Source organism: Plecotus auritus, assembly GCF_963455305.1.
Source record: "Plecotus auritus genome assembly, chromosome: X".
In the NCBI taxonomy this organism is placed as follows: Eukaryota; Metazoa; Chordata; class Mammalia; order Chiroptera; family Vespertilionidae; genus Plecotus; species Plecotus auritus.
The window spans coordinates 117,422,817-117,436,330 of record NC_137784.1 but is presented as its reverse complement, the minus strand read 5'-3'; the positions used below and the strand labels follow the sequence as shown (position 1 = coordinate 117,436,330).

The 13,514-nt window shown below is 43.2% G+C and overlaps 1 pseudogene across 1 annotated transcript; it reads left to right on the top strand.

Moving 5' to 3' along the window:
* Nucleotides 1-2,742: 2,742 nt before the first annotated feature.
* On the top strand, nt 2,743-3,689 carry LOC308240252 (melanoma-associated antigen B2-like; annotated as a pseudogene). The gene is made up of 2 exons: nt 2,743-2,965; nt 3,069-3,689. The product of its transcript is annotated as a melanoma-associated antigen B2-like (transcript).
* The last annotated feature ends 9,825 nt before the right edge of the window (nt 3,690-13,514 follow it).

Sequence of the window (13,514 nt, the reverse complement as noted above, 5' to 3'; positions counted from 1 at the left end):
GCTTGATCGCTGGAAGCTTGCCTTCATTGAACGCCCTCAGTTTGGGTGCAGTCCTCCCCACTCTGCTCCACTCCATGCGCTCCATGCGGAAGACAGACTAACGGCCAAGCCTTGGATCAATCTGTGCTATGCACAGGGATCTCTGATAGTGACGCTGTCCTTGAAACTGAAACTCTGTTCCTGACCTGACTTGCCAGCCAGAGAAGGCGCCCGCAGCTGCAGAGGAGAGCCACATCTTGGGATCCCATTAAGCCTGTACCCACAGCACCAGGAATTTATGTAAGTAATAAAGTGCTGTGTGAATTGGAACTGCATGTATTTGTGTGGCATAATTCCTCCGGCAGTGTCTATAAAATTACTCACATGTTTTAATTATAAGGTCAGATATTAATGCCTACCTTTGGTCCTGTCTGCTCAGAACAGTCTCTTTGATGGCAACTACTTGAAATGTCTGAACACTTGCATGGTTAAGTTTATCTGAAGGGATGCCTCGGATAACACCCCTCCTTTCTCGGACAATGGCACCTGGAGAATGGTAGGAGGGGCGAAGATGCAGAACAAGCTGCTCCCACAACTACCTGTGGTGGTTAAAAATCAGGACGGATGCCCAGCCAGTGTGGCTCAGTGGTTGAACATCAACCTATGAACCAGGAGTTCACAGTTTGATTCTCAGTCAAGGCAAATGCTCAGGTTGTGGGCTTGATCCCCAGTAAGGGGCATGCAGGGGGGCAGCCAATCAATGATTATCTCTCACCACTGATGTTTTCATCTATCTCTCTCCCTTCCTCTCTGAAATCAATAACAAAAAAACATATTTTTAAAAATCAGGAAGGATATCTCAGCTGCAGCGGTTCCCCCTGAAGAGCAAGGATTCACAGGCCTTAAGGCCCAGAGTTCCAGTATCAGGAAGAGAAGTCCCCATAACTTCTGGGTATGAAAACCAGTGGGGATTGTTCCTGAATAAACCGAGAACTGCTGGAGTCCCAGGCACTCCTCTTAAAGGGCCCAGGGGCGGATTTACTTCGATTCACTCACTCTGAGCTCTAGCATTGGGGCAGCAGCTCAAAAGGTGCCAAGTACATATGGGAGGATTTGAATTGCCTGGCATTGCAGTGAGGGCTGGAGGGGCAGCTTTCTCCCAAACAGACGTACTGGCAGAGGCCATTGTTCCTTTTCTGAGCCTTCTTTCTCCCCACAGAGCCAGCAGGCAGGCATCATATTTGAGTCTCTGTCAATTTGGTTATCACTGTTTGCTGCACCCTGGGGATACCCTGAGACTCCACCCCACCCAACTTGTGGGGCCCACCCAAGCCATTTGCAGTGGCTTTTCCATACAAATGGTCTGTCTTGGCTCATGATTCAAACTTCCCAAAAAATATCTGTAACAAGCAGTATCTGGTCTCAATGTGCCTTGTACCTCTTGCCAAGTGGCCCCAGGTCTATCACTAGTGGCAGCCCGCCTTGGTTCACAGTGGCCTCTCCCTGGGCACCTGTAAGCTCAATACAAGTAGCAGCCTTTTGCAGCTTTGTAGCTCATGCCCAGTGGCCCAGGCCCATGACCCAGTCAACAGTTGACCTTGACCTGCACCTCTTGGGAGGCCCAAGAGCCAATGCATCCAATTGACTGCTTCAGACCACATCCAAGCACCACTCAACCACATCCACAAACAACACACTCAAGGGGCAAACTCAGCAGACACCAGAGCTCCACTGAAGTGAGTCCTGTTCCATGGAGTTAGCCCCTGAACAGCAGATTCTCCATGGTGTCATGGTGAGTTCTTGCAGCCTATCAGCCTAGGGGTCAATCTCTCCCATTGATGTGTCAACAGCAATCAAGGCTCAACTACAATAGGAGGGTGCACATAGCAACGGGGGTGGGGGTGGAAGGTAGGAGATAGGTGCACCTGGAATGCCCAGCTTGGGTGACTGGGGAGGCTGTGACACTGGGCCCTATAGGACACTTACCACATAAGGCCACTCTTCCAAGACCAGAGGATGTAGCAGTTCAACCTAATACATAAAAACAAACAAACATAGGGACTGGAGTGACCTTGGATTAATGGGGATAGCCCCAGACATGCAGAGAAAGAAAACCTAGGCCTTCACAAGAGTCATGGTAAAGATCCTAAGTGTTACAATGGGGTTGGGACCCTCACTAGCAGAGGGATTCAAACAGAACCCCATTCTATTCTTAGCTCTGGGAGGCTGCAGAAGAACCATCATTGATTGCACCTTTGTGATCTTAAGGAAGAAAGGCCCTGGATTTGAAGGAGACAGCCCCAGTTCTGCAGAAGGAGAAGTCTTGGCCTTAATAAAAGTGTGAAGATGAGGACCTTGAGAGCTGAAGACGAAACTGATCCTTAAAAATGGAGCCACACAGAGACTTTTCCCTGCTGTTAGGCTTATGAGGCTCAAGAAGGAGTAGTCATGTATTGCATAAACAGATGTCTCCTCTAGGAACTCAGGAATGTGAGGGCTACCTTCGGAGACTGGTGGACTCATATGACTAGAAGAGGAAATCCAAGGGTGTGATAGACACCATGTGAGGACCCTGAGTGAGGACCTAAGGTCTATTGTCTCTTAAACAATGGAGTTCCACAGAGCCCCACCCTGGCTCTCAGCCCTCAGGCACCCTGGACAGCTCAGTTGGATATGACTCACTGACTTCTGCTTTGGAGCAAGGACCTTTTTCTGGTGTGTGCTATGCAGCTATTCTACTGAGGGAGGATTCTAAAAACTAACATGGAGTCAAGGTGCCCAAATCACGTGTCCACTGGCCCACTCTGCAGTCCTCAACAACAACCATCATGCCTCATGGTCAAAAGAGTATGCTCCATGTTTGTGAGAAATGTGGTCATAACAGAGCTGAGAGTCAAGTGTGCTCAGGTCACTACAGGAGAGGAAGAAGAGGTCACTTGTTCCTCCTCTTTTTTGGAGGGATGCTCCTCAAGCTCCACTAGTGCTGGTACTCTCTAGGTGCCCATGAGTGCCCGGACACCACCAGTGTCACTACAGATGTTTCTGCTATAAAAAAAAAAAAAAAAAAAAATCTGCTATAAATGCCAAAGACCATGTTCAGAAAAGTAAAAATTCCTTCTGGGCCTCAACTTCCACGGGGAGTTCTGGCCAAGATCTTCTAACTAGGAAGGTGAATTGGTGCAGTTCCTGTTGTATATGTATAAAATGAGGGAGCCCATTAAAAAGGCAGATACGTTGAAGCTAGTCCACAAAAGGTATAGGGAAGACTTCCCTGAGATCCTCCGGAGAGCATCTGAATGCATAGATTTGTTCTTTGGCTTAGAGTCAAAAGAAGTCAAACCCAACAGTAACTTCTACACCTTTGTCCCCTTGTCGGCAACCAAGATGACACCAGCAATGGGAGTCTGAGTGTGGCTGGAGATTTCCTATAAAACGGATTGTGATGCCTCTCCTGGGTGTGATCTTGAATGGCAACTGCACCTCTGAGGAGATCTTGGAATTCCTTAATATTATGGGCATCTATGATAAAAAGAATCGCTTCATTTTTGGGGAGCCCAAGAAGCTTATCACTCAAGATTTGGCAAGGCAAGTGCCCAACAGTTATTCCCCCATGCTACAAGTTCCTGTGGGGTCTAAGAGCCTAAGCTGAAACAACCAAAATGCAAGTCCTGGAGTTTTTGTCCAAGAGAGAAGAATCTATATGGGAGTGAAACATTGATCTTCTGTGTGCCCCTGCTGGGAATTGAGTCCACAACCCAGGAGTGTGCACTGACTGGGAATCAAACTGGCAACCTTTTGGTGCACAGGACAATGCCCAACTAACTGAGTCACACTGGCCAGGGCTTTAATGCTATATTATTAATCTTACTCATCTATAACCTGATCTTTCTTTGCATTCTTTCTAACTTCTTTTACTTCCATATAGCTTCCTTCCACTTTCCTCTATGTTTTCTATGGCATAGTTATAGCCTCCTTAAAGTTCCTGCTTCCTTATGACTTCAGCATGCTCCTGGGTCCTCAAATCTTCTACATGGGCCTTTTAGAACTTTGAATTCCACTGCTATTTAGTTTTCTTTGTACTTCCAATAGCAAGAACCTGACTGGTCTAGCTTGCTTTTGTAGGATAGAGCTGTCTGTGCTCTACCACCTCATAGGCTAATGGCTGGTTTAATGTATGGCTGTCCTCTGGCCAAATTTCTACCTGCTATTCAATAAGCTATAATGTTGGGTGGGAAGAAAGGTTAGGGTGGGATCTCATGGCATAAAATCTGCTTGCTTTGGGCTGGCTCACTAGCAAGGTCTATATAAAGAAGGTAATTTATAAGACAATAGCACTGTGAAAATGGCAGAAACTATGATTGTTCAGTAGAGAAGATCTGTTAGACTCCTTCCCTCCCTTCCCACCCCCAACCCCCCGCTGCCTGAGTCTTTGCAGCCAAAGGTAGTATCCACATAGCACCTGGGCCTGGAAGGCACCCAGATGACTCAGCCCCACCAGCTAGTGGAGCATAGTATTAGTCTTGTGACCCTAAGCTCAGACACCCTCACGCCCAAATCCTATCCACTGCCATGTGTTTCTAATCCATAAATCTATGTAATAATCTCAGCTATATATTTATACTGTAATCCTACTAGGCAGTGAGATCTATCCTGACCAAGAACTCAGTTGGTTAGAGACATGACCATTGATCCTGCTCTTGTTAGCCCTCCTACCTAGAGGGATGGTCCTGCTTCAGTTTATCCAGGCACAGTCTGAAGCCCTGCTCCAGCAAAACCAGACTATCCTGAACTACTTTGCTACCCCTCTTCTCACTTTGAGGACCAGTGCTGTCTGAGATTTCTGTTGTCATACTCCACTGGGATTTTTTAGACTGACACTGGCCTGGAAGGAGCCCAAGTCCACTTTCTGTAAAACTTTAGGTTGCACTCAGTCAGTGCCTGGACAGAAAAGGACTTCCCTTTGCCAGCGTTCCAAATAGATGTGCTAAACAGCTTGGCCCTGGATTAGGAGATAAACCAGCAAGATAGAACAAGTGGCCAACAGGAAATAAAACAATGGCAGATTTGAAGAGAATGAGTGATATTTTCGCCCAAGTTAAATAAACTGAGTAGCATGAGGTCATAATTTCATCTGCAATTTATTTGGGATAAAGAAGGAGATAGAAACTAGCATTTATTAAGCAGTGATTCTAAGCTGGGCAACATGTCAGTTGCTTTGCACATATGTTTTATTTAATCCCCACAACAACCCAATAAGTATTACCATCACTCATTTTACAGATGAGGACATTGTGGTGCAGACAGCATTTGTGGCTTTTCCATGGTAATATGGACAGAAAGTGGCAGTGCAGAAATTTAAATCCTGTTCTATCAGATTTGAAAAAAAAAAAATGTACTTTGCTCAGCACTTTACCACAGCCAGGTATGTACTGGTACTATGAACAAGTTATAAGTCACATAACTTGTTCATAGTACCAGTACATACCTGGCTGTGGTAAAACTGTTTTTGGTTGACTGCCTATACCACCCATATGTTCTTCTAATGACAGGAATCCTCAAAAAAGTAAAAGACAAAAGTTGTCACTCATAGAAGCTGGGTATTTTGGACGACTATCTCTTCCTCTCTCTCAGATTCTTCTCTGTGTAGTGGCAGCAGAAAGGTACCCAAACAGGATGTGGAGATACCTGCTCAATGAGCCATTTAGAGAAAATCCTAGGGGTAGGTAGCATTGTCACTATGTTTTCATTTTTAATCTCTTAATCACATTTTCTTATGTTGGACAGCTGTCTTATGTTTTTTCCAGACACTTATTTTTAAATATGGTTTCTTGAACACTTACTATGTGCCTGCACTATTCCAAATGTTTTACATGCACAAACTTTATTGGCCCTCCCAACAATCCTATGAGGCAGGAGAAGGAAAAGAAATAAATCTAAAACTAAACAGGTAAATGAATGACACATACAGGTAGCATTATTCTCCCCATATTAAAGATGAGAAAGCAGAAACACAGAGCAGTTAAGTAACTATTTGAGGTCATACAGCAAGGAAGTGGCAAATCAGGATTTATACCCACCCAGATAGAATGTCTCTGAGGCCATGCTCTTAATCATTGTTTTTGCTGCCTCCTTGTCTTTACATCCTCAGCTTCTGATCTCTTGCTCCAACTCTTCACTGTAGCCTCTCACTCGACTATGGCTCTAAAAGTGGATGTTGTCCTGGTGGTCGTGACCTGCAGTTTTCTTAGTCTGTTAAGATACAATCTGCTACTCCTAGGCAATTCCCAAGTCCAACTCAATCCAGTCTCTCCATTATACCCTGGCCACAGCCTGTGCAATTTTTCTCAGTCTTGTACTAGGGACCAAACAAAGCCTAAGCTTTCCCTTTTAGATCTCTAAATACTAGCTCTTCCTGTTTCCCACCAATCATAGTTACTGCTCAGAAAATAGTGCAAGGAGAAGTTAAAGGCAAAGAGCTCCACCAGCCTACATAATAGGTTGTGTGTGTGTGTTTTTTTTAATAAAAAGTTACCATAATGGTACATTGACTGCTAAACTATTCCTTTGCAAATAGGAGCATGAGCACAACCCACAACTTTTAATTTTTTCAATAGAAAGAAACTCAAAACAAGTCAAAGTCCCAATCCCTTTTTAGTAGTCCTGTTGTAACCAGACAAGCCTTTAGGGTGGGAAGAAGTTAGTTCTTTAACAAGGGCCAGCTCTTAATTACTCTGCTTCCAGGAATGCTGAGGCATGGTCTGCATTTAACAGTGCTCCGGAAGACTGGCAGTGGACTCTTTGTCATCTAATCACCTGGTAAGAACATCATCTTTGCTTAGTCTTTCCAGACCCTCTGAATGGTCAACGTTTGGAGTAAGTATTGCAGAACAGAGAGGGGATTGTTAATTATTTCGTGGGCCCTGTCTTCCAGACGACAATAGATCAGGCTATATGTTTATTGAGTGGTGGAAGGAGGGGGTGGTGCAGTGGTTTCAGGATGGCCTCCAGGTCACAAGGTCAGGTTTCTAAAAGTTATTGTACAGACTGCTGTTGGTAGCTCTGCTTATTAGAGAGAATTAGACTCTTTGTGTTGTTTGTAAAAGCGAGAAACTCCCGACCAGACTCTGGCTTAAGTGAAACTTTTATTGCTGTTAGTCACGTGGCCCCTCTAGTCTGAATCCTGTGTGAGAGTTCTTGAAAATCCAACTACCATTCCTCTTCACAGATCTGTCTGGGTAGACCCAAAACACTTCAGAGAGCAGAGAATTCCTTGTCATGGCTATACAGGTATTTTTCATGAGATGACATGTTTAGACAGTTCTTAAAAGTGTGGGTTGCAAGAATTGTTAGCTCTCATCACCATTTCTTATTATTACTTCTGTACTGCTTGCCTACTCTATTAGACATAAAATCTATGAGAGCAAATACCACATCTATTTTGTTCCCTGCTCTATGCTCAGGGCCAAGCATAGAGCTTGGCACACAGTAGAAAATAAATATTTGTTGAATAAAAACAAACATTTATATGTCACTTAATATGTGCTTGCCTAGAGTTCTAAGTGAGGCTTCCTCTCTCTCTCTCTCTCTCTCTCTCTCTCACGCACACACACACACACACACTTACATATTCTCTATATAATACATATTATATACACTGAGTGGCCAGATTATTATGATCTCTGAATGCATAATAATCTGGCCACTCAGTGTATATATATTAGAGGCCTGGTGCATGAATTCATGCATGGTTGGGGTCTGGCCAGCCTGGCCAGGGGGGGGGGGGACATGGGTGGTTGGCCAGCATGCCCGCTGGTCGAACTCCTGGTCGAGGGGACAATTTGCATATTAGCCTTTTATTATATAGGATAAAAATTGAGTGGCCAGATTATTATGCGTTCAGAGATCATAATAATCTGGCCACTCAGTGTATAATGTATCCTTCCTATATAATAAAGAGGTAATATGCAAATTGACTGTCACTCCAACACAAGATGGCCGCCCCCATGCAGTCAAAGATGGCTGCCCCCATGTGGACACAAGATGGCCACCACAAGATGGCTGGCAGGGGAAGGCAGTTGTGGGCAATCAGTCCAGCAGGGGAGGGCAGTTGGGAGGGACCAAGCCTGCAGGGGAGGGCAGTTGGGAGGGACCAGGCCTGAAAGGGAGGGCAGTTGGGGGTGATCAGGCCAGCAGAGGAAGGCAGTTAGGGGTGACCAGGTCAGCAGGGGAGGGTAGTTGGGGGCGACCAGGCCTGCAGGGGAGGACAGTTAGGGGTGACCAGGCCAGCAGGGGAGGGCAGTTAGGGGCAATCGGGCCAGCAGGGGAGAAGTTAGGCGTCAATCAGGCTGCAGCAGAGTGGTTAGGGGCAATCAGGCAGCCAGGCAGGCGAGCAGTTGGGAGCAAGCAGTCCTTGATTGCGAGAGGGATCCCAGATTGGAGAGAGTGCAGGCTGGGCTGAGGGCATTCCCCCATGCACGAATTTCGTGCACCGGGCTTCTAGTATGTAATAAAAACTCTATGGACTAGTTTCAGTTATTAATTCCAATTTACAGATGAGGAAAGTGAGACCCATTAATGTTATGTTACAATATCCCCAAGGTTACAGAGCCAGTTAGTGGCAGAGCTTGGATTTGAATCCAGGCAGTTGGGCTCCCATGTCCTGTCCATGTTCCCCATTATGCTCTATGCTAAGGATAGTGTAGAAATCAAGACTGGAAATACAAGAACTTTTGTAATGTGGAGAGCAGTAAGTCTGAAAGATCACCACAAGGTGTATCTATATCAGTTTTACTTTAAACAGAGAAACAAATGTCCTCATTCCCTCAAGGAACTCAGTGAAAGGAGAAAGATACTAAACACAGTGGGCAAGCAACAGCATGGAGTGAATTCTGTGGGAACCTGGGAAGGCTGCCTTGGAGATCACAAAAGCAAAGAGAAGGAAAGCAGGGCCATAGAGAAACAAAGGATAGGGGAGAGGTGAAAGATTGGCAAAAGGGAGCAGCAGCCTCCTTAATTGCTTTAAGAAAGGATGATCATCTTGAGCAGCAAGGTAGCCAGAGTATCACAGCAAGGTCAAGGGTGGCATCATAATCAACAGTTCTGAGTGTCTCCCATTGGAAAGGGGGAGACAGCCAATTCCCCAAGCCTGTCCCCTCCAGCAAACAAGAAGGGGGCTTTGGCAAAAACTCAGGGCCAGTCCTGTTTCCTCATTCACCTTAACAACTAAAGCACTCATATCCTTATTACCAAATTTATAGAACTCCACTCTATTGCTGAAGAAAACAAATGAGAAAAGAGAAAATTCACAGGCATTCTAAGGAGACAGAGAACTAATAAAATTGCTCATATTACTTAGGTGATACTACATCTTACACTAACAGTGTTCATTTAGTTCCCCAGTGTCCCATGGGATATGCACTCAGAACTGTTTAAAATATTCATTTACTTTAAATCTGGTTATCCATATTTACATTTTGATGTACCATATATATTCAAGAATACATTTAAATATTCTATTAAAATGGATTCATTGTCAAATAACATAGAATCTGCCAAAGTAATAGCTTACATTTCAGCACTAAGCCTTCATCACAACTACGTCAAACCTTTGATACCCCCTTCATTTCTTTCCAATTCTAGCACCTGTAACCATAGCAACATACACTGAAACCTTTCAAGCAGAACAGAACTGACAATCATACTAACAGCACAAATACCAGAGCTGAGAAAAGAGAGGGGCAGCCCAAGAAGGTAGTTGTTGAAATTAAAAGCTAATGACAAGAAAACAGCTGGAAACAAGTGCCAGCTCACACTGCTGCCTCCTAGCAGATGAATGGTATGTAGAGCCCAATTTAATTTATGGTGTTTTTTAGTGATGGTGCCATCAATGAATACTTAATTAGGCATCATTTCAACAAAGGAGTGGAGTAGAAACTTAAGAAAAGTTGTTTGGAGGAAAATTCAAGGGCTGCATCTGTTTGCAAAGAATTTGCAGCCTGTATGCTTTCTACTCATCCATTTATCAAGAGAAAGAAAAGTGAACCTCTCTTATTTAATCCTTTCAAAATGTAAACACGTGTCCGTAAACTACAAAGAATTGTCTGCTATTGAGAAAAGACTTCCATTAGCCAATTAGAGTAATTACATGGATTAAGATTTCTTGTTTTTGGCGGCTTCTTTTTTTTTCCCCCGTTTAATCCCTAATTCTTTATTGTCCAGGAAAGGAATGAATAAACAGCTTATATAGCCAGAGAATTAAATGGGTGAAAACTAGGGCATTGTCATATTCAGATCCCAAAATGTAATTGAAATTTTATGCTTACCTCAACATAACAACATGTGATGATTTCTGTGCAAGGAAAGGCATAAAGGGTCATGTTTGCCTAAGACTTCAATTATAGTAGCTTCTATCTTCCCTAAAACAGCATTTGGATTCAGAAAATTGCCTTTAATGGTGCAGGTGTTTATTGAGAGTATCCATCATATTTAGTCCCAAGCACTCCATATTAATTCATCACTTTCATTAGCAGAAGCCTTTTCTTCCAGATGACAATGAAAACTAAACATAATTTCAAACAGATGTGCTGTTTTTCTATAAATCAGAAAGGAAAAAAGAAGCTGGCATTGGCTGGAAACAGAGGACATGAGACTCCAGTACTTAAATGCACACAGCATGGATCTCTGGAGCATATTTTGAACTTGGATTCACATGCACCCTCCTCTCCCACCCGTGCATAACAAGGAAGTCTGCTCATGCCCAAGCATCCATTTACAAGCACCACCAATAACTACTAAGCAGACTATTTTCCCAACTCAATGCAAATGATGGACATTATTACTATTAAGAAAAGTGACTGAAATGCCACTGAAAACAACACAGCCAGATTCAATTTTCACTATTTAAGCTGGTAATGTTTCACTAGCCCTTCAAAAAATCACAATAATGAATTGCTGACTATATTTGCAAATGTTTCTATGTGTATGCATACAGAATGCCATATCCAGAAGTCACCTCTCTAGGAGCCTCACTTACCCATGATATAGCCCAGAACTAGAGTCAGAAAATAAAGGCCTGTCTACTTAGAATTATTTAAAGTAAATTTTAACAACCTGTATTCAATATAATTCAATAAATATCTGTGTTGTACTCTTGATCCATAATTATAAAAGCAGGAAAAAGTTTGGGCTTAGTTTCCTACTGTTGCCAATCTTTGTTTCCAGAGCAAAGAAAGACTTTCCTGTATTCTTTGGCCTGCAAGGGGTTTGTTTGCTAATTAATAGGCCCTCCATTCCATCGAGAGATAAGTTTCTTAGTGATGCAGAAGCTGGTTGTTAGCAGTCATTCCCTCTAAAAATCCCTTAGAACAGGGGTGGGGAATGTCCAGCCCATGGGCTGTATAAGGCCAGAGAAATCATTTGGTCTGGCCCTGCCAAGGCATTAGGAATGAGTTAATTAAATGTTTGAACAAATATATCAGGCTAATTTTAAGTTGATAATTTTGTATAGCCAGGGAGTGATGTTATAAATATCCAAATGGCCCTTGGGAGAAAAAAAAAAAAAAGGTACCCCACCCCTGCCTTAGAAGGATCTGTCCTCAAAGAATTACTATGTTCTGCATAGTCTTGTATTTATAGAAATATGCAGAGCCTCTGTTTATGAGAGGCATTAGTTCCTGCACTTCTAGATTAGGAATGATGACCCTGCAAATAATTTACTGTTAGATGAGGAAGGTCATTGGAAGTCATCAACTGCACTCACTTACAGATGATTTTTTTAAAAAAAAAAGGTCAGAAAAATGAAAGAACTTGAATTCCTTGAACACCAAACTGATCATGTTGCTTCTCAGTTAAAAACCCTTTTTGGCTCCCATGTCCTCCAGGACAGAGACCAAACTCCTTAGCATTGATTATAAGGCTTGCATAACTGAGCCTTGCCAACATTTCCAGTCTCTCCTTGCCACCACCCTTAACCCTCACCTTCCATTCACCAGCCACATTGAACTTTTAAGGCAATGCATATCAACTTTTGTCACACATTATAATTAGCTGGCATACTTTGAAACATCCTGATGTCTAGGCTGTACCTCAGATGAAGAGATTCTGACTTAAGTAATCTCATTTTAAGACCCAAAGTTTGGTATTTTCTATAAACTCCCTAGAGTGTATCTATATTTTACCAAGGTTGACAACTTCTGAGTTAGGTAATCTTCCAGCTTTGTGAACTTGAGATCCCTTTCCATGATGGGGGTGGGGAGCAGAGTTTGTTAATAAGGATTAATCCTATACAATAAAAGCCTAATATGCTAAGTGTCTGGTCATCTGGTCATCCATTCAACCAATCAAAGTGTAATATGCTAATGATATGTAAGACTGCTCAACTGCTTGCTATGACATGCACTGACCACCAGGGGACAGATGCTCCAATCAGTAGGTTAGCTAGCTGTTAGGGTCCAGCTGATTGGGACTGAGCGAGACAGGCCGGACATGCCCTGGAGCCCTCCCGCGGTCCCTCCCTGGCTGGCCAACCTCCCGCATCCCTTCCCCGGCCCCGATCATGCACCAGTGGGTCCATTGGCCTGGTCTGAGCCCTCTTGCAATCTGGGACCCCTTGGGGGATGTCAGAGAGCTGGTTTTGACCCAATCCCACAGGCCAGGCTGAGGGACCCCACCAGTGCATGAATCCATGCACTGGGCCTCTAGTTTAAGTATAACTGTAAAAGTTAGTTAGAATTTTACCCTGGCTGTGTGGCTCAGTTGGTTGGAGCATTTACCCATACACCAAAAGGTTGCAGGTTTGATTCCCAGTAAGTATACATACCTATGTTTGGGCAAGTTCCATCCCAGGTCATGGCATATAAAGGAGATGGCCGATCAATGTTTCTCACATCAATGTTTCCCTCTCTCCCCCCGCCCCCTTCTCTCTTACTAAAACCAATAAAAACATATCATCCAGTGAGGATTTTTAAAAAGTTAGAATTTTAATAGGTAGAAAAGAGGAATAAGAAGCATAGAAAGTCAGGTCTCATGACCCAGCTGAGCAGGTAATGGCATGGGAATACAAATATTCTTCTTTATGCTCTTATATGGTTTGGTTTAGATGGATGATAAGAATGTGATTCAGAGTCTCTATTTTTATCCAGTTGTATTTATGTATTGTCTGACAAATATTATGACTGTTCCCAGTATGAATCAGCATAAATACTTCAGGTAATAATTGTAAAAGCAGATATTCCTCTAGATTTGGAAACAAGTTCTGTGCATTTTTAGTCTAGAAAGCCATGAAGAGTCAATTCCAAGTCAACAAAAACAATAGCAAATAAATCTTTATCTTCAAATAATTATAGGAATCTCTACATTCATCAGAGGGTAGTGGTAGTGGAAGTAATAGTAAAGTAAGACATTTATTTATTAATGTTCATATCTATTGTTTTATAGAGATATAAGTTTACACATGACATTTTAGTAGTCAGTTTCTATGATTTCCCTTGGCAAATTAATTGAAATATACCTGGATATACAACCATTTTGTATCATTG